This window comes from Canis aureus, chromosome 1 (genome assembly GCF_053574225.1).
Source record: "Canis aureus isolate CA01 chromosome 1, VMU_Caureus_v.1.0, whole genome shotgun sequence".
NCBI classification, from domain to species: domain Eukaryota; kingdom Metazoa; phylum Chordata; class Mammalia; order Carnivora; family Canidae; genus Canis; species Canis aureus.
In genome coordinates this window covers 16,410,582-16,432,330 of record NC_135611.1, presented here as the reverse complement: position 1 = coordinate 16,432,330, position 21,749 = coordinate 16,410,582, and the positions used below count along the sequence as shown (strand labels likewise).

Genomic DNA, 21,749 nt, shown 5'->3' with positions numbered 1-21,749 from the left:
GATGTGGGACTCAATCCCAGGTCTCCGGGATCAGGCCCTGGGCTGAAGGCGGCACTAAACTGCTGAGCCACCCGGGCGTCCTTAAGATTTTATTTTTAAGTAATCTCTACACCCAATATGGGGCTCGAACTCAGAACCCTGAGATCAAGAGGTGCATGCTCTACTGACAGAACTAGCCAGGCGCCCCTGAATCTGCACTCCTTCTTATGTGTCTCATCTCTTCAAGGTTACTAGATCCTGTTTCTTACACTTCAGGCCACCGGCTGGATTGCTACATAAAAGGACTGTTTGCCATCTTACCTCATCTATTTTGCTCAACTTCCTGTTATTAGATCTTCTCCCAATTATGCCTGTTTCCTAGAACAGCTCCATTAGTGCTACTTCTTGACTCCTGCAGTCTCTTGCCTTCACAGGCCACCACTGCTGATATTCTATTGATTGAGTACACTTTATAACAGAGAATTTAAAAATTAAAGTTTCCCTGAAAACAAAGAACATATTTTGATCTATTTTTTTTCTGTATGAAACAAACATTTTTCCTCAGTCGTTTATCTTGTTGGAATTAAAAGTACTACTAACAAAGAGAGATCCCTCCACATAAATATGGAAATAAAACTGATTTCTTATTGAATAAGCATAAGAGAGAACATGCATGTAGGTAGGCCATAAAGACTATAGAACTGGGATAAAATTCTACGCAATTTATATGGCAAAGCAGGTACAAAATTCACTTGGGAATTGAGATAGCTATTTGTTTAGTTAATTGACCTCCTCCAAAAGAATAATAAAACTTCTTTTATCTTTCTAAGAAATTAATGGTTATACCTGGCAATGTGCATCTAAATGATCAGAGGAGGGAATGAATAGCAACATTTTTTCATACACTTTCCTTATCATGCCTGAACCTCCCAATTACCCAGGCAAGGAGGAAATAACCACAGTTCACAGACTGTATAGACCCCAAAAGGTTGAAGTAACATGTTCCAGAATATGCAGTCACTTGGTATAGTACTATGACTCCTTTCCTTTCCTTCCTTCCTCCCTTCTTTTCCCCTTCCTTCCTTCCTTCAATTTTTTAAAGATTTTATTAATTTTTTAGAGAGAGAGAGAGAAACAGAGCACAAGCAGGGGAAACTGCTGGCAGAGAGAGAGGGAGAAGCAGGGTCCAGCTGAGCAGGGAGCCCAACAGGGGCTTCAGTCTCAGGACTCTGGGATCATGACCGGAGGCAAAGGCAGATGTTAAACCCACTGAGAACCTAGGTGCCCCTCTTCTTTTCTTTTTAAACAATAAGTTGGAGTTTATTTTTTTCACAGCAAAGTAGCACATAGGGATGTAAGATTGTTAAAATATTGCATCTGGGCACTCTTCCACTCTTCAGTTCTCTTTTATATCTTTGTTCTCATTTTTATTCTATATAGTTGTTAAGTTCATTATAATGTTCTATACATGACTAAGCTTTTAAATTACTGCAACATTTTCAAGTCTTTCTCTCATTATTGGGGAATTTTCCCTTAGGGGAAATTATAATTAACTTGATTACCTTTTATCCAGAAAATAAAAGAAAATAATAGAGACTTGCTTTCTAAGTAAGATTTTTTTAAATAAAACTTTCCCACAATTGATTAAAGTAAGTGAGATGAAAAGTGTGCTTTGAGCTCTATATTACTTTTAGAAATATTCAAAATTGTTTGCTTTATGAATTTATCAGGATTTTTTGGGTGCTCATTGATTATTTACTTATCCTATTCTATGCATTATATACACACACATACATGTTGTATGCATTACATATACATATAATCTGGAATATGCCAAGCAGGGATTTTGAGTAATAAGGCTACAGCAACAAATAAAAGAAAGCTCGGCTTTCAAAAAACTTATATTTCTTTGGGGGAGGGAGATAGTATGCAATTAAATATATAATATTTTAGGTAGAATACTCTGCAGTGGTAACAAAGAAGAGTAAGCTACAGCTGTGCAACATTAAGAAAAATTTAGATAAATTCTCAAGTTTTGCACAACATTGCTGTAGGCATATTGGTTTATCACTCTTAAGAGAACCTGCAATGGAGTCCAGGACCTTCTCTAATAATAGCAATTATTAAGTGCTTTTTCTTATTACCACACACACTTGCAACTCTGAGAACTTGGAAACACCAATCTAATAATATCAATACCACCATAGACTCCACAATGGCTTCTTATATCCTAGAAAACTCTTAACAAGCATTTCCACCAAAGTACTTCAGTGAGTAAAGGATGCGATAAAGGGTACAATAACCAAGGCTCAGATGATTGTCAAAGACTGTCAAAGTGCTTAAACCTTGCATTTTGACAAAAATATACCAACATATTTATACTCTACATGTAATATGCTTACTTAAAAATAACATTTTATTTATAATTATATATTATATGGAGAAAACTTGCTGCCATCTCTTTGATTTGTGGATGCAATATTGGTGAATTTCACCTATTCGTTTTAGAAAATGGAATGAGAAGTTGACATTTTATTTTCATTTCAGTTTAATTTTCTCAGATTTTGTATTGCAATATTGTATTACTCTTTATTATCCATATTGAGTAACATACATGATAAAGGAAGATATGTGTGACAAAGTGATCCTTCCAAATACCAACATTTTACTTTATCCCCTTTCAGTTCTTAGCTGTTAGAAAAAAGACCTTCAAGATAATTTATATTTCTTTAGCATAGCGGTGTTGTTTGAACTAGCTTAGTAATAAAAAGGTAAAGAAAGAAAGGGGGTTGGAATAATACTGGAATAGTTCACAAAAGAAAGTGTTCTAGGAAACAGGGCCACTCTGCTGCTGAATGAAGTGGGGAGACACTGGGGCTGTGGGGCTGAGACCCAGCCAGACCCAAAAGAGTCACTGAAGGTTCTTGGTCTTGTCATGAGAAGGAATTCAAGAACAGACATGCAGCACAGCTAATGAATAACAGAAGCAAGAATGTTTATTAAAGCAAAAAATAAACTCTCAAAATAGGACAGCAGTGAGCTCAAGACTATGAGTGAGATGTACACCCTAAGGGTCAGGTTTCTTTTATTGACAGTTGGGCGTGGAATATTCATTACTTGGGGTAGGAAAACATTTTCGAGCTTTTCCTTCTTAATTTGGTCAGGGGTTTCTGGTCATGCCACCAGCCATCTTGGACCTGTCTGGTTTGATCCAGCTTCTTGTGGTGTGCTGCCAGGATAGGCCTTGGATTTTCCAGTAGCTGGCCATGACTTTCTCATTGCTGACCCTTGGGGTGTCTTGTTAGACCCTAACAAATTGCTTATACTAACAGTTCTAGAGTCCCTCAAGAAACTGAACTAGAGATTGGCTGGATCCAGAATTTGGTTTTTATGCCTGTTTTTTTACGTTCCCTGATAATCAGTTTCATTCACTCTGTGGCAGAGAAAAAAGTTACCAGCAGTCTGGGGTCAGACACTGATATGTTAGTGAAGCAAAGAGGTCTTCAGCAGCTGCTTCAATTAGAAAATTCTTGGGGAAGAGCTCTGACTGTTCTAGCTTGGGTTACATGCTCAACCCTGGATGAATGATAATAGTCATAGGATGTGTGATTGATTGAGTCTTAGGGGATATGATTGGCCCTTCAGGACCTATGTGTTTGACATGAAGTGGAACAAAATATACCATCCCCAAATATGCTTCTTTTGTATACTGACTTTTTGAGGTTGATTATTTTTAAGGATGGGCAAACTCAGGAGAAGCTCTGAAAACTGGATAGAAGTTACTCTTTTGTAAAAGACATTTTATGTATAATGGATATCTCCATTTATAAAGGTGTCTCCATCTCTGTACCAGAAAAGGAAAGTGACTAAATCTTTAGGAACTCTTATCAATAAAGAAGGCAATGACTTAATCTGCATAACAACCGTAACTTTGCTTATTGTGCTTCCCTGACAACCCCCACATAACTGGTCTTAGCTCCCTGTACCCTCTAACATTTTCTTCTGTCTTTAGCTGGAGATGGTATTTGAGGTGATGAATTGGACCATTTGGGGGAACTACTCAGTTTCTCCTGGATAGCTCCCATTGTATATAGGGATATTATTAAACTTTTCATTTTTCTCCTATTAAGCTGTCTTTTATTATGAAAGTCTCAGCCAAGAACCTAGAAAGGAAGAGGGAATATTATTATTCCTCCCTGACTGATGCATCAATAAATGTCCTATGACTCAATCAATGCAGAAATATAAGTAACACTCACTGGCTATGGTTCGTAGGATTAGAAGAAAACAAGAGCAAAAAGAAGAAATTCAGTAAGGAAGCTACTGAGATATTGTTGGCAATTTAGAAGATGAATGAGGCAAAGATGTAATTAAAAGTTGACTCCTCAAAGTGAACCTTGATATGGCACATGCTGTTTCAATTCTAGGTCACATCTCTAGCACCTCATCTCTCTTAACAACTAATATTTAGTAATTAGGACTTTGATATAATTTAGAGGAAAAAAATCAAATACTATATTTAGTATTTATCCCAAGAGTTAAGAACATAGGTCTTATATTTTTTCTTTTGTAATAGAAAATATGGTATTCTTTCATTCTTATTCAATAATAATACAAAATATGAAGACGGTACTCTTGACACTTAACTTTCCCTGAATCAGGTTTATTTTTTGGTCATCACACCAGAAGATCCAAGCTGAGCTGAAAGAACTTGATGAGGTTATTTAATTCACTTTAGTTAATACAAAATGACCATCTACTACTAAGTTCTGTACTGTGCACTAATCAATACAGACAGAGCTGAGTAAGACACAACGTGAAGACACAATGCTAGTTTACTTCAAGGAACTGATAATGTAGTCAATGATGTAAAGTGTATATAAATAATTACAGTCCAAAATACTTGATAAGCACTTTAAAGTAAAAACAGAATAAAACTTAAAATAATCTATGTTTCTTTTTTTTTTTAAGATTTTATTTATTTATTCATGACAGACACAGAGAGAGAGAGAGAGAGAGAGAGAGGCAGAGACACAGGCAGAGGGAGAAGCAGGCTCCATGCAGGGAGCCTGACATGGGACTCGATCCTGGGTCTCCAGGATCACGCCCCAGGCCGAAGGTGGTGCTAAACTGCTGGGCCACCTGGGCTGCCCAAAATACTCTATGTTAATACTGAGGAAACAAATTTATTTCACCTTAAGGTATTAAGAAAGACATATAGGAGGCCTGTAAGAATAAATAGGATTCAAATAATAAAGGAAATTTGGGGAAGGCATGCAAAACTGAGTCAGCAGTTGTAACAGATCTTAATCTTTAATTCATGCAAGTAAAGTTTCACAAGGAAGTAAATATATTTTGGACATATACACAAAACCCTATCATCTAGTATATATAGATCATGCAGCACACTAAGTGAATGAGGGTGAATTGGGTAGATAGAACTCTACCTCACTCCCAGAGAACTAGAGAGATGAGAGATAAATGTACTATCCTCTGCTCTTTCCTAGTGAATCATCACCATCTATATCAGTTTTAAAGTTTTCTAATGTGTAAACAAGACTCAAAATAATATCTCATTTTCAAATGGTGTTCAATTATGTAAATCTCTATCTTTCATCTTTGCTTTTATTAGCATAGCAGTGTCCAGTGATTATAATGAGAGCATTTTTTTCAACTATTCAAATGTCATTTATTTAAGGAGCAAAATTTTTGCATAATACACCTACAAAAGATCAAATAGATAAATAATTCAAGGAATATTTATGAGTCTATTCATTTGTTTTGCAAGCCTTCTATCTCAGTAGATGAATTAATGTGCAAATTAAATATTCATGAGCCAATTTGTGTTATTGGTTTATTTTGTGATATCCAGATGTTATTTTTTCCTTCTTTGCATTTAGTAATTATCATTTGAGATTCAAATGCAAACACTAGGCATAGTTGTCATACCTATACATCATTAAAAATGAATAATAAGGCACCATAAGATAAAGCATTTTGCTTATTGCTTTCTTTTCAGTAAGACAATACCATTGGGAATCTTATTTTCTACTTCAAAATAATTTTGTACCTACAACATCTCTGCTTATGAGAGTAGCATTTTATAACGTGGTAGTTTTAAAATTTTTTCTTCTCAGAATCCTTTTATATGCTTAAAATTATTGACAACCTCAAAGAAAACCAAAAGAGTTGTTTTTTGTCTGGGGTATAACTAGTAATTTTGGCTGTATTAGAAATATTATAAATTAAAATTGGTAAATTTAAAAATAATTTATCAATTTATTTTAAAATAATAGTTATATATTAACAATCATATATATTAACATTAATAACATTGTTTTATAAAATTAATTCTATTTTCAAAGACAAAAATAAAAATCATACCACCATTCGCTTGTCAAACCACCAGACTGGCTTCCATTCTTAATATTTCATTACAACTTGTTTTGGCAAGGACAACCAATATTCTGTATACTGCCAAATCCAGCAAGTACTCCTTGCCTTTATATTTTTATATTACTGGTTTTCTCTGTTGCATCTGAGGGGAAACAAAACAACAACAAAAACAACATATACATATGCTTTAAATAATGAATTGTTTTTTAAAAACCTTAAAATAAGAAAAATACTCTTACTCACACATTTATCATTTCCAACATTCTTCACTCCTTTGTGTAAAGCCAAATTTTTTTTAAAGCCAAATTTTTAAAAAACTTTTTATCATTTTTTTTAGCCCAGAGAACATCCTTAATGTGTCTTGTAATACTATCAACAAAGTCCTCTTTGTTTATGATGGAGAATATGACACAAAATTCTAGATAATGTTGACTTAGTGTCTGCTTGTTTTCTTTCAGTACTTTAAAGAAGTCTTATTTATTTATTTATTTATTTATTTATTTATTTATTTATATTTATTTATTTATTTATTTATTTATTTATTTAGAGTGCAAGTGTGGGGAGGGACAGAAGGGGAGAGAGAGAAAGAGAGAATCTCAAGCAGTCTCTGCTGCTCGAGGAGCCCGAACACAGAGCTCCATCTCACAGCCCAGAGATCATGACCTGAGCTGAAATCAAGAATCAGATCCTAAATGACTGAGCCACCCAGGCGCCCCTAAAGAAGTCTTTTCACTGCTTTCTGACACTATTTCTGATGAGAAGTCTGGTCCTTCTTAATATCAGTCCTCTGTTCACAATGAATCTTTTCTTGGCTGTCGTAAATTTTTTTAAGTAATCACTTTTAGCCTTTCAATATATGTATTCTGGTATAGTTTTCTTTCTGTTTATTCACCTTGAAGTTTGCAGAGCATTATGAGATCTGTGGGTTTATAATGTTGTCCAAATTTGGAAATTTTTTTAACCACTATTTCTTCAAATATTTTCCTCCATCTCTTCTCTTTCTGAAACTCCAGTTAAAGATATATTAAATTGCTTTATTTTGCTGCATGTATCACTAGATTCTGGTCAGATTGTTTTCAGCATCTTGTATCCTTGTGCTTCAGTTTGGATATTTTTTATTGCCCTTTCTTCAAATTCATTAGGCTTATCTTTTTTTCCTATAACCTCTAATCTCCTATTAGGCCAACCTAGTGAATTTTTCATTTCATAATTTTTTTTTTCAGCCCTAGAAATTCTATTTAATCTAGCTTTATTGCTTCTGTTTATCTTTTTTATTATATGCATATCTTCTTTAAATCCTTGAACATATTTGTAGCAGATGTTTCTTAAAGTCCTTACCTGCTAATTTCATCACTTCTGTCATTTCTGGTTCCTTTTCTATTTACTGATATTTTTCCTGGTTGCAAGTCACGTTTTTCCTACTTCTTTTTATATTTTGTAATTTTTATTGGATGGTGGACACTGTGAATTTTTTGTCACTTTGTATTTAGATGTCATCCCTCAGACAGTATTGAGTTTTGGTAGGTAGTTAACTTACTTGTGGGTCAGCCTTATCCTTTCAAGTCTTGTTTTTAAGAAGCATTGTTAGGTCTAAAGTAGCCTTTTATCCTAGGACTATTTTTTAAGTAAGTAAACCATTCTCTTTGTCCAATCTAATAGGCAACAATTTTATACTGTTAATTTTTAAAATACTAATGATGCATTATCTATTAATTTGTGAATTATTAAAATTTAAAGAATTTATTAAAGCCACATTTACATGCCATTCCCTGATTTCTTTTGAAACTGCCTCTTTTGAGTCTGCCTCTCTGCTTCTCCCTCTACTCCTCCCCCCACTCGTGTATACTCTCTGTGAAATACACAAATAAATCTTAAGAAAAATAATTCTTCATAATGCAGACTTTGAGGAAATGTGGGAACTTTTGAGAAAAATATTAATTACATGTATCAAGAAATAGAATGTGGAGATATAAATGACAATTCAATTCCTTCAATGTAGATATCCATTTAGAAATGCCTCAACTAACACAGATAAATGGGAGAATTAATGTTGAAAATGAAGAAGCAATATTGCTTTACACATTAATAGTTTATGTTCAAGTAAAAACCTACATTACCTGAAAACAATTTCAAATTTTGGTAAGATCATAGGACCTATTTACTTAGTCACTAGATGGGCAGGAATAGTTAATATGTTATGTTGTTTTCATAAAATGAAGCGATTAAGGTTAGAAGATCTAGTTTTTGGTAGGGGATCAAAACTCTGCCCTGACAGTGGCTACTTGTACTTTGTTGAGCAACCTCTCTTAAATTTTATGAAGGTTTCTACACTGTGGATATTTGGTTAGAAATATATATCTATATAATGAATTATATATTTATATAATGCCAGTGGTGATTTACAAAAACAAAACTGTTTTTCAACTTCAAAGATCAAGCTAATAGAAGAAAGATATCTTGTAGTTATCCACAATAAGTACAAAGAACAATATATGGTTTCAAGTATATTGTATAATTGTGATCTTTTCTCCTCTCAATATGCATAAACAATAAGTTTGCCAGTGCTTATGGGAAAATTAACGTGAAATGAAAGATGAAAGAATTACATGAATGTAAAAGACCAGAAAAAAGTATGAGTGATTTTCTCTGTCCTTTGTGTATTTAGAATATCATGCTTCATGGTATTGTCAAAAACAATATTTAAGAGATGAAAAGAAATGTTCCCAAAAGAGATCAGCGACTTACAAAAACAGATGAAGTCAAATCTTACAAAGTAAACACGTATCAATATATCTCTCGGTGTTTATTGAGTTATCGTGTCTTTTTGTTCCACAGCTTTAGCTGTTTACTCTATCTTCAAATTTATCTTTCTCTTTGAACCCATATAATCAGAAATTATACGGAAAGAAAGCTACTAAAGATGACCTAGGTGAACGGAATGATTTAACCCTTCTTTGAATTTTACAGTGTGACTACACATTATATAATTGTGTAAAACACTGAATAATATAAAGCACCATGAAAGTAGAATTCAAAGAAATTGAATTATATTTTTTCTCATTTTCAAATTTTATACATAAAATATCTACAGTATCAGCATAGGTAGGTTAAAAAATAATAAAATATTAGGTAACAATTGTCTCTAACTTACATGCTTAACATGTCAAAATTCCAAATATTTTTTATATCATGGTCCAAATATAATTTTTTTCAACTTTAATAGAATATATGCATAAATGTGGGCAAGGCACACATTTGTGCTTCCTTTTCCTTATCTGAAAATTAGTGCTACAGTATCTGCATGTGCCATAGATTGTCAGTGCTTCCTAATATCGATCTCATCTTTGTCTTAGTAATGGTAAACTTCCTCTTCTCTGCCTACTTCTTTACAAAGTGTTAGCAGGGAAGATGTCCATCCAGCAGAAGACTATGATTTCTATCCTAACCTCCTAGCAGCCCTATATGGCCCTGTCAACTCTCTGGTCACATGACTGAGTCCTGGCCATAAGGACGAGCACAAGGTCTAGATCACACCTTAAGCAATAGTCGAATTTCTCGTAATTACCTTTCCCTCATTGGTTTAGAATCTAGATACAGTGCTAACAGGCTAGCCTTGTGGATGAAAAGTGAGTGAGAGCAACAATTTTGACCTGTGCTGTCCAGATCAGTGGCTACCAGCTGCATGGGGCTGTTCAGTCCTTAAAATGTGGTTACCATGACTGATGAAATGAATTTTAAATTTATTTGGTTTTATTTATTTATTTTTTTAATGTGTTTTTTTTTTAAAGATTTATTTATTTACTTATGATAGACAAAGAGAGAGAGAAAGGCAGAGACACAGGCAGAGGGAGAAGCAGGCTCCATGCTGGGAGCCCGAAGTGGGATTCAATCCTGGGACTCCAGGATCACATCCTGGGCCAAAGGCAGGCACCAAACTGCTGAGCCACCCAGGGATCCCCAATTTATTTGGTTTTAATTAATTTAAATTTAAAAATTGATACTCTGGTTATCAAAGAATTTTTAAGTATTTTTGAAACATACATAAATTAATCTATTTTTTAACTGAGACTTTTATGAAATCTAAAAATGGAACAAGTATTTCCCAATTAACATGTAATTAATTAAGTATCCACTTAACATCTAACTGAATTTTTTTTTTTTTCTAACTGAAATTCAATGCATGTTTGAATTATAACATTTTGGACATAATAGGATACGTTGAATCGATTTTAAAGTTAATATCATCTGTTTCTTTTTATTTTTTAAATGTGATTAATAGAATATTAAAAATTACATGTGTGCCTCACACATTTTTCTCAGAGAGCACTGGTCTAAGGGATGGAATGACCACAAGACAGAAAGACCCCAGTCTTTGACCTCCTGGACAGAATAATACAACAGCCCTGAGCTATTTACCTGCTTAGATTTTTATGTAGGAGAGCAATAAAACTTCTAATTGTCTTAAGTCACCATTATTTTGGCTTCTGTTAAAGCAGCATATACTGTTTTAACTAATAAACTACTTCACAGAGTTTGGGGAAGACTAAATGAGTTAAGGCTCATTAAAGTTTAGAACAGATCATGCCTAAGACTATAGGCTCAATGCCTATAAATTATTATCATTATTATGTCTCTCAGTTTCAATGTTATTTTCTACCCCCTTATAATTCTATGTCATTTTATATATTTGTATAATATAATGCCATCATCTTTCAATCTCATGCATTTAAATTGGAACTCACTGTGGAAAATTCGTCAGAAGGGGTATGTTCATATTCTATAATTGTTAACCTCAAAGATGATAAGCAACTCTTGCTCAGAGTTTTACTAATATATTTATTACATTCAACCACCACCCCTTCACCATTGTTTCTACAACCATAAGGAAACCACAGTCCTATCACTGTGCATCTCAAACCCTTCTCTGGTTTTCTATTGCTCTACAAATAAGCACCAAACACATTAATGTGTCCTTCCCACCTCCCTAGGATTACTTCTCCCCGTTGGTTTCCTGGGATGTCCCATACTCTGGTTTTCTCTTATTTCTTCAATTGGCATCTCAACATCTTGTGTATTTGTTTCATTCTTCCTTGAATATGTTCTCTTCCCTCAACATGCAGGTAAGTGATACTTATCCTTCATTTAAGCTCACATATTGTCCTCTTCAGAAAGGCCTTCCCTGCTAGTCTCCTGCTTCATGTTTGCAGAGCACCTTTTCTGTACCATCCTGTCCCATGTCTCTTCTAGAATCTATGAATATCATCCTTATTATAGATGCAGCACATTTCCCATTATTAAAATGTGACACTGTTTTCTGTCCATTATTCACTTTTCTGCTAAGCCATAACTTCCTTAAGGGCAATATTGAATGTATACTTTGACTTCCCCTCCCACATCAAGACAGAGCTTTTTTTCTCTCTTTCTCTCTCTTTTTTTTTTCTTTACTGTAAGCTCTATGCCCAACATGGGGTTTGAACTCACAACCTGGGAATCAAGAGTTGTATGCTCTACTGACTGAGCCAGCCGGGTGCCCCAAGACACAACTTCTAATAAATGCATCGAACTACCAAATAAACTATACAAAAATTGACTGATATTTGATGTGATACTTTAGAGAAAAATAAGGAACACTTCATCTCAGTGATGGAGATGAGAAAATATTTATAGAGCTACTAAGATGTGAGTTGGACCTTCTAAGATAGAATTCAGGATGGGTTAAGAGAGGGGATTCTGGAACCAGAATGGCTAGGGATTGAATCCTGGATCTTCCAGTTAGTAGCTATATGATTCTTGGCAAATAACATGAATCCTTGGTGCTTTAGCTTCTTCATCTGTAAAATAGAGAAAATAAACAGCTGTGTCATAAGCTTTCAGGGAGAATGAAATGAATTAATACAGATTTAGCGTGGAAGAGTGGCAAACAGGAAGTACTTGATATATGTGTTAAATGTGACCTTTGGGGTGGGAGAAAGGAGGAAGGAAGGCATTTAAAATAGATGAAATTGGGGATCCCTGGGTGGCTCAGCGGTTTGGTGCCTGCCTTTGGCCCAGGGTTCAATCCAGGGGTCCCGGGATGGAGTCCCACGTCGGGCTCCCAGCATGGAGCCTGCTTCTCTCTCTGCCTCTCTTTCTCTCTCTCTCTCTCTCTTTCTATCATGAATAAATAAATAAATAAATCTTAAAAAAATAAAATAGATGAAATTTCACAAAATATAATGAGAGGAAGTAATAAAAAGAGTGAATGAACTTACTTTTGAGATGCAGAAAATGTCTGTAAATGAGTGGTAGGTGGTAACACAAGGAAATGGTCAATAAAAGACTTCATCATATAGTTGTTGGGAAGTCAGTGTAAACTTTTGGTCAGAGCAAGTGGCATTCTCAAAATATTTTTTGTTTTTGTCTGTCAGGATTGCTAAGGGGGAAAATAGTGACATAGAGAATTACTTGTTAAGGCATTTAAGAGGCATTTTCTCTTTTGATAACACAAAGCCATGAGTAGGTATTACTAAAATGCCCACTTTATTGATAGTGGAACGGAAGTGAGGAGAGATGTGAAACAAAAAGACAATGATAATACCAAAATAATAGAACTTCTAAGAGGATTCAAGGTATGAAAAAATATTTAGCACTGTATGCAATACAGCAAGGGTTCAGTAAAAGAAATCCATAGGCGTTAATGTTAGTATTACTATCCATCATAAGAGGGGAGTATTATCCTTTTATCCCCCTTTTTAATCCTATATAATGTAGTAAAATATAAGAAAGCTTTCACATGCTTTGTAGAGACAAATGGTGAGTTTTAATTTCTAATTTATATGTGTTTTACAAATGCATAAAATTAGGGTAAGGTGAAACAACAATATTAATTTCTCCTTGGGCTGAGGAGGGTCAGTTCTGTCCTGAGCATGTCTATAAATACAGATCTAATTGCCCACAGAGAGGACATGAAAGGAAAAAAATGAGTGATAGCTAGAGGGTACTTCACGGCTCCAAATCCATTTCTTCAGAATTGAGATTGTTTGAATCTTTTTGAACAGAGTGCTGGTGGTTATTATGTGTGAGAAAGAAAGGGGCTTCAGGGGGATGAACTTGGCATGTGAGGGATGACTCATGGCACAAGCAGTGGGTGAACGTGGGTGGGCTTATTGACAGATGAGAGGGAGTCTAGTAGACATGGGAAGGGTTCAACTTTACAGAATGAAGATAATAGGACAATCTTCCTTAGTGGATGTCACGACACTATTAGAGTAAAGAAGTTCTGCTGATTGTTGAAAGAAATGGAAAGACAGCTGTGGACTCCTTGGAGTTCATTTATTCTATTTTCCCACTTTTCTGCTACTTCTATCATATCAGTCAATCCCAATGAAAGCAATGAAAGGGGGAAATGATTTTCAAATCATTAAATATATATATTTTTGTTTGTTATGGGCTCTAAGTGAACTCCTTAATGAAGAAGTTGAAGTAACTGTCTCAAATTGGGTTGGAAGTTGTAAATGGCTTTTGGTAAACCACAATGTTTTTTCCATTATTATTAGAATGAATTAAGAGTTACTTAATCTTTTTGTAAATTGCACCCAAATGCCTAGAATAGTGGATAATGTATTCCAGGTGATTTTATGATGTGAATCATCAGTGTTTTCCTGCTCGTTCATTAACATGCTTAAACTTGCTTAATAAAGAAAAATAACGTTGACAGCACATTATTCAATAGCTGTAAATCCCAAGGGATAAGTGGACATTTGATTAATTCTGGAGAAAATGGGTAGTTGGAAATGAGGCTCAGAAGTGATGACCATTATGTATTTTCAAATTATTTAAAATGTTAAGGGTTTTCAATCCAAAGGCAAAAAGTAATAACTGTTACAAAGGTGTGAATTGTATCATTAACCTGCCCCCGTGCATTTTTTTCATATCTACGCTAGAATGTTAAGTACCTAACACTTCACCCTGCAGATAAGAGTTGTAACTGTCAAAAGGGAAGTTGAAACCCATTCGTTTTTCGACATGAAGTCATACTTTTAAAAATCCATAACGTTTAAATACAAATACATTACAATCATCTTTCATTTAATTCTCTAAACAAATAAAAGTATCCCTGCCCTTTTTACAAATAATGGAATTGCTTCAGATTTCTGTGCCACCAATCAAAAGGACTTTGAGAGTCTATGTCATAAGTTACAGCAGCTACACACCTTTCCTGGTCAGGTTCTTTTCCATTACATAAAAGCACACCCTGGCTCTGGGTCTTCTTTTAAAGCAGATACTACTTTTTCACAGAACATGGATGTCAAGGAGTGTGGATACAGCCTGGCAAGTAAGTTGAAATTCTGTGAGAAGAAGTGGGATTTTGAGTATCACTTGTCAAAAAGTACAGAATGTCAAAAAGTCTTATTTTATGTGATTATTAATCACATATATTTATCATATATCACATATTTTGGCAAAAACATATTAATAATCTTTGTCTTATATATTTAAAACAATAATTTTGTTATTAAATATAAATGTAATATAGTTTTAGGTTGTAGGTTCAATGTGTAGTTGAACTGTTAATGGAGGATAATTCTTATGCCAATATATCAAATCTTTTGGTTTTTATATAATTTCTTCATCAACATTTATAATAGTGTTCCATGTGTAGGATTTTTTAAATTTTATTTTTTCTTGTAATTGTTGTGTCCACTAATTATTTAAAACAAGTTTTGCTTCTAAAATTTTAGTTACTTTAGCATTTATTTACATTATTAATTATTCTTCATTGTGTATAGCAGTGAAACTTTAAAAAGCAATTTCCCTTGAGAAAAAAAAAGATGTTTAAAGAATTAAGCTAATATATGTCTATTGGGTCAACATGTAATATGGTAACTTGTTTTTCAGTACACTGCATGCTTTGCAAATTATCTCACATTTCTATAATTTCTGTCTTATATAGTTTTTTTCATGCATCAGGCTTTTATTTATGGAAAAAGCTCTAATATAACATTTTTATCTCTTACATAAACACTTAAAATGCTTAAGCATTGTATCAAAACTAAACCAAATTAACTCTGCTATAATCTAAAAATGCAGTCTGAAATATATAGGGAATGACTTATTTTATTTTAAGAAAAATCCATTAAAACTGGAAGCAATTAATACCACTAACCTCATAAAGTCAAAACAATAAAATTTAGCTAGAAATTATTTTCTGATTACTTCATATTTTATCCCGTCTAGCTATAGGTAAACACCTTGATGTTATGAATTATGTTTATACTTCCTTTTTCCCCCTACATTGCCCAGAACATTAAAAGATACTTAAGAATGACTTATTTGCTGGATTATTTGCTGGATGTTTAGTTTAATATTTTTATTGAAGGGGATCTCATTACTTACTATTTTTAAATGCTGATTTTTAAACTTAATGGTCTTTGGATTCAAACATCCATCTATAAATCCTAGTTCCACCATATAAACTATTTTTATTAATAATAATAGCATCTATTCCATAGCCATGTGTTATGAGGACTGAGTAGAGCAATACATGTGAGATTTTACAAGAGTGTCTAAGCCATCATATGAGCTCAAAAAGTATTAATTATTACTATTGCTTCTTTAACTTTATTTCTTCATCTGAATACTGGGAAAAATGGGATTATATTGTAGGATTATTGTGAGGATGAAAGTGTGCAAGAAACTTAAGACTCTTAATATGTAGTAGAAATTATTATATATAGTTAAATGTTAATAGCAGGATCTTATTATGAAGTAGGCATTGTTATTTGTATTTGAACATTATAGGTCTTAATTACTAAATTCCCAATCCTGTACACTAAACTGACATGAAACAAACAATCACAAATTGTATCATTTGTTCTCTATATGGTTATAAAAAAGCCTTACATAATTTCAGTAATTTTAATATTTCTCTCTCGTGTATACCTACCCACCAGAGATAGCATGTGGATGAATACAAATAAGAATTTCAATCATTATGAATTTCTTGAAAGCATCTATTTAATTTCAGATAAAAGCACTAAATACATATTATCAGCATGTTTTAATAATGACAAAATACTGCCTTTTTAACTTAGATAAGGAACAGATGAAAAAAAAATCTGATCATACTTTTCAATCAACTGAGAAAAATGTGACAAAAGATGCTCAGACTGAGAATGTGTTGACTGATTTATCAAATGCTTATGCTTCAGGTATGGATGTTAGTAACAAATGTTATTTGTTCCATTCTTTTTTATAAAACTTTGTCATCTACATATTTATTGAAGAAATTGTAATTTCATTAGGATGATGCTTTAGCATTTGTTTTGTTTTGTTCTGTTTTGTTTTGTTTAAGAGAGAGAGAGAGATAAAGTTTATGGAGGAATAGAGGGAGAGAGAGAAAATCTCAAGCAGTCTCCAGTCCTAGCAGATCAGGAGATCACTTGAGCCAAAATCAAGAAACAGAAACTTAAAACTATCTGAGCCACCCAGGCACCCCTCACTGCTTTAATTTACTTTTAAAAGTACAATTACCCGCTCATTTTTTGACAAGACAGTATAATAAGGTCCAGTTGGGAATCTTAAAGTTTTAATTACTCCAGTGGCATTAAACTAAAATGGCTTTTTTTTCCTTTGATGAAAATTTTTATACAATGTGACTTTGAATGAAGATTATGAGAAAGATTTGGGAAAATTCTGCTTGTTAATTGACATAACCTTTTAATAACTTTAATTTCCAATGATCAAAACTCTATCCCCATGGTCATTTTCTTTGATACTCTAGTTACTTGACCTGGCTGTTTATCTCTTTTTTTTTTTTCCCTCTAGATTTGTTGCCATCCAAGGACAGTAAAGATTTAACAAAATGTTTTTTGCTACAAGTGGCAAATATCCTTCTTCATTACATCAAAAAAACTTTTGATGTTAAAACTAAAATACTGGACTTTCATCATCCTCATCAACTTCTTGAAGGTTTGGATGGGTTTAACTTAGAACTGTCTGACCACCCTGAATCTTTGGAGCAGTTACTTGTTGACTGCACAGATACCTTAAAATATGGAGTAAAAACAGGTATTCAAATTGATGCATCTGAAATGGAAACTGATTGAATAGTCTTGAGTTTATGTGTATGTTGAAAATGGTCGTTTTACTCATTTTTGTTTAAAACATTTGTCTAGTTTATTTTCAAATTGGTGTTATCACGTATGAATTTTTTATTAATTAACAAAGAGAAGTAAATAAAATAGTTTGGGTTTGGGAGGTTATATCCCAATGGCAACTAATTATAATTTTAACTTACTTATTTCCATTTATCTATTTTATTTGGTCATACTCATTTTTTAAAAATCATTTTATTTATTCATGAGAGACACAGAGAGAGAGGCAGAGACACAGGCAGAGGGAGAAGCAGGCTCCATGCAGGGAGCCCGACGTGGGACTCCGGGACTCCAGGATCAGGCTGTGGGCTGAAGGTGGTGCTAAACTGCTGAGCCACCGGGGCTTCTCCTGATTATCCTTTTACATCAATAAATTATATAGACATAAAATTATATGTATAATTATGTATATGTACATAATTTTAGAAATTGTATTTTCTGATTAATTGTATCATAACTTTATTCTTAACCACTTAAAGCAGTGATACTTCCAGGAGCTAATACTGCTTGAATAGACTCTATCGACCCTTTTCCCAAAATCAAATGTATACTTACATTTGGAACATGTAATGTTCCATATGTAAAACATAATCTTTGGAAAGAGGTATACAAAAAAGAGTTCAAATACAATCTATATCCAGTTTATTATTCATTTCTTATTATGTGATTTGTGAAAATATTTCATGTATATTTTAATAACTGGAAATCATTTGTATATGATGACTTGCCTTGTATTTGATAGACATCCAATAGACACTTAATGTATTTTTGACATCCCAGAAACTTTAAGCGTCACAAATATTTTATCTTCAGATCAAACATCAACAAGCCAACAAACAAAAATGACTTCTATTAAAGAATGCTCATTTTTGCATTAATTTTAATAACAAGAACCAAAAAAAGTATACTCATTTTGATATTTATCTTATATAAACTGGATATCCTTGAGAGGATACTCTGCAATGCTATCATTTAAAGTCCTAAGGAATTTCTCACAGAATTTTAATCATTATAAAAATCATTATTATAATCATTTTAATCATTATAAAAATCATTATAAAAAATTTTAATCATTATAAAATCATGATTTTGTAATCATACTACAAAATAACATGCTCAATATGATATCAATTATATTTAACTATATTTTAAACTCTGAAAGTGTATATATGTACATGCACAAATATAAAACTACCTATTTATAATTAATATGTTCTTAAATTATATCTTCCAAATGTATTTATTATAAATATTTGGATAACTATGTAGATACTTTCTCTACATATATGCATAAAAATTACTGTTCTGTGTATATCATCTTCTATTCAGGCACTTCTGTAACATGTAGTATATTTACAACTAGAAAAATATTGAATAAGACAAAAAGTCTCACAGGATTCCGAAATAGAAGGCATGTTTCAAGACTAAATTCAACCATAGAAAGAGAATGTGAAGTTGAAGTAAGTTTTAGTCGGAAATAAAATAGCAAAAGGAAGTTCTGAAAAACAGCATTGCAATTGGGAAGGACTCTGACAGATGTAAATCAAGTTCTTTATCCTTCCCTTAGTCAGCATTGCAAATGTAGGCCAATCTCTAGGGACCCATTCCCTCCATTTGCATTTCCCAGTACTAAGCACAGAGGGGAAAAAGCAAAGATGCTGAGAAAGCGAAAAGTAAATGATAGAAAGAAGCATTTCTAACAACCCACAACTTCCAGACATGCCATTCCTCCCGATTTAATGAACATTAACTGAGCCCCTACTCATTAAAAACTATGCATGTGCTATGGGAGGAGTGGTGCTGCAAACAGGGGTAAGTGACCAGAGGGAAAAGAGGTTTGCAAAGAATTGTGATGCAAGTCATCATTAGGATAGGTCCTAAAATGGGCCACCTGGGTAGCTCTCGGTGGCTCAGTGATTGAGCTTCTGCGTTTGGCTCAGGCCAGGATCATGGGGTCCTGGGATCAAGTTCCTCATTGGCCTCCCCTTAGGGAGCCATCTTCTCCCTCTGTCCATGTCTCTGCCGCTCTCTGTGTCTCTCATGAATAAATAAATTAAATCTTAAAAAAAAAAAGAAATAGGTATTAAAAGAAGTGCGAAGAACAATCTGTTAGGGAGTTAAGGAGAGAACTAATTTCTCAACTCAGTGACTTCTCACAAGCTACTCCTCATAACCATGATGCATCTCCTCTACTCTCTGGCTGGAAGCAAATTTTAGATCTTACCTGAAAGATCACATCCTACAAGAAACCTTCTCTAAAGATTGCTTCTCCTGCTCCCCAGACTGCCTTAGGACTCAGAGGAATGGCCTTACTGACATCCTGATCTTTTCCTTTGTGGTGCTTTTCAGAATTGCAATTGAACACATGTGTGTCATTATTTAATACCTTTTTCTTCCACTGGTCAGTAAGATTCACACAGTAGTGGCTCTGTCTGTCTTGTTTACTACTATGTCCCCAGTGTTGAGCACTGTCCCTCCATACGTTAGCTCTCAGTAATGTCTATTGAATGAAAAAATTAGTTTATGTGTGATTGATCCCTGAATACCTGATAACAAAAAAACTGCTAATCAAATTAAACCATGTTTTAGCCCTGTTTTTATTTTGGCTCTTTTGCAATTTTGTCTTTTTTTTTTTTTTTTTTCTAGGACATCCTCGCTTTTTTAACCAGCTCTCCAGTGGGCTAGATGTGGTTGGACTTGCTGGGGAATGGTTGACCGCCACCGCCAATACCAACATGTGAGTATCTTCCTGGGCCAAGGAGGGTGAGCCTCATAGACACCCGTAAACAAGAGTAGAGATGTAGTTTGTTTTTTTTTGTTGTTTATTTTTATTTTTATTTTTTTAGAGGTGTAGTTTGTATATTTTTGCTTGCTGTATCAAAAAGAAGTAGTCTATACCCTGAGAGAAATGCAAAGAATCTGCTGCATGTTCCCTGGGCGACATGTTTGAGGTTTATCCCTTCTTCTGGACCATCTCTAGAAACTTCCAAGATCAGAATTCCCCAGTCAGTAGTAATAGTCAGTTGATTAGTCTGAATTACTAATGTGCAAACTGTGAGTCCAGTTCCAGTGTTGGAATCTTTTAAACACTACTCCATGGAGCCCATTGCACACAATAGCCTGAAACCCACACACAAGTGTATAGGAAGTTGCCTGAATATAAATTAGAACCTAAATCTAATCAGAGGTGAAGAAAGTAAACTTTTAAAGGAAATCTAAATCCAACTCCAATGTGATTCTTTAAAAATTTGACCTTTACCACAGCAAAACTGTTGTCATACGAAAATTAGATCTACTGCTGCAGTGTTTGGAAGTAAAGTTAATTTGGGGGCACTATTTTTCAAGGTTAAAAGGACAGAGAAATGATTAGGTGTGAAATTGAGAGGAACAGTCTGTGTCAAATGTTAATATAATTTAACTAGCAATCAAAAGAGAGAGCTGGTAGGAATTTAAACTTTAAAACCAACGACTAAATGTTTATGAGGAGAGACTATTTTGCTGTGTGGAAAAACTAAGGCTTACTTTAACTGTTTAGTTATCATTGGGGTTTTAATGATGCATGGTACGTGGTAGTGATCAGCATTTTGTAGGTACGAAATGCAAACATAAATGGCTTACACAACCCACTATTTTTAATTTTTTTTTAAATTTTATTGCTTGATTATGGCCCTTAAAATAGGCATAGAGCAATGTGTTACTTGAAAAAAAACTTTATCTTTTGAGAGAATATGTTTCTTTGCTATATAAATGGATTACAGAAAACTCAATTTATAAATCTTATTCCATTGTTTAGAATCCCATTGTTATGAGACTTAATCATTCTCTATGTGAGGAAAATACAGATTCTTTGCTTAAGCAGAAATAGAGTGAAAAGAACACATGGGAGATGCAGAGAGAAGGGACTTCAGAGTCTTCTTTACCTTCAGTTTCTTCCTTTTTAATGAAAGGAGATCTCTTACCATAATCTGAGCTAGTGGGAACATGCGGAGTGGAAATAACCGGATTCCAGTTCTAATTCTACAGTGCTGGCAAGTTTAGTAAGTCTCTGTTGTCTGAAAATGATAATACCTACCCCATGGAACTGGGAGAGGATCAGAAAGGTAGTGTAGACCTTGAAACTGGCACAGCATGTGCTGGCAGAAATGAGCCTGATTGAAATATCAGCATATAAGGCTTGCTGCTTACTTTGTTCCTCTTAGAACTAGAATCTTAACTCTTGTATGGAATGGATTTCCTCAC

At 33.8% G+C, this 21,749-nt stretch overlaps 1 long non-coding RNA gene across 3 annotated transcripts; it reads right to left on the bottom strand.

Annotated features, from left to right (window-relative positions):
• Positions 1 to 2,787: 2,787 nt before the first annotated feature.
• Positions 2,788 to 21,737, bottom strand: LOC144310451 (uncharacterized). Of its 3 annotated transcripts, XR_013376170.1 has the most exons (7): positions 21,583 to 21,737; positions 19,402 to 19,569; positions 14,568 to 14,702; positions 12,627 to 12,787; positions 12,416 to 12,519; positions 12,066 to 12,206; positions 2,788 to 6,517 (listed from the first exon to the last, which is right to left on the bottom strand). It is a non-coding gene; the product is annotated as an uncharacterized LOC144310451 (long non-coding RNA). The 3 variants fall into 3 exon arrangements; XR_013376169.1 differs by lacking the exon at positions 2,788 to 6,517 and having other exon boundaries at positions 12,020 to 12,206; positions 21,583 to 21,736; XR_013376171.1 differs by lacking the exons at positions 2,788 to 6,517; positions 12,416 to 12,519 and having other exon boundaries at positions 12,020 to 12,206; positions 21,583 to 21,736.
• Positions 21,738 to 21,749: the final 12 nt, after the last annotated feature.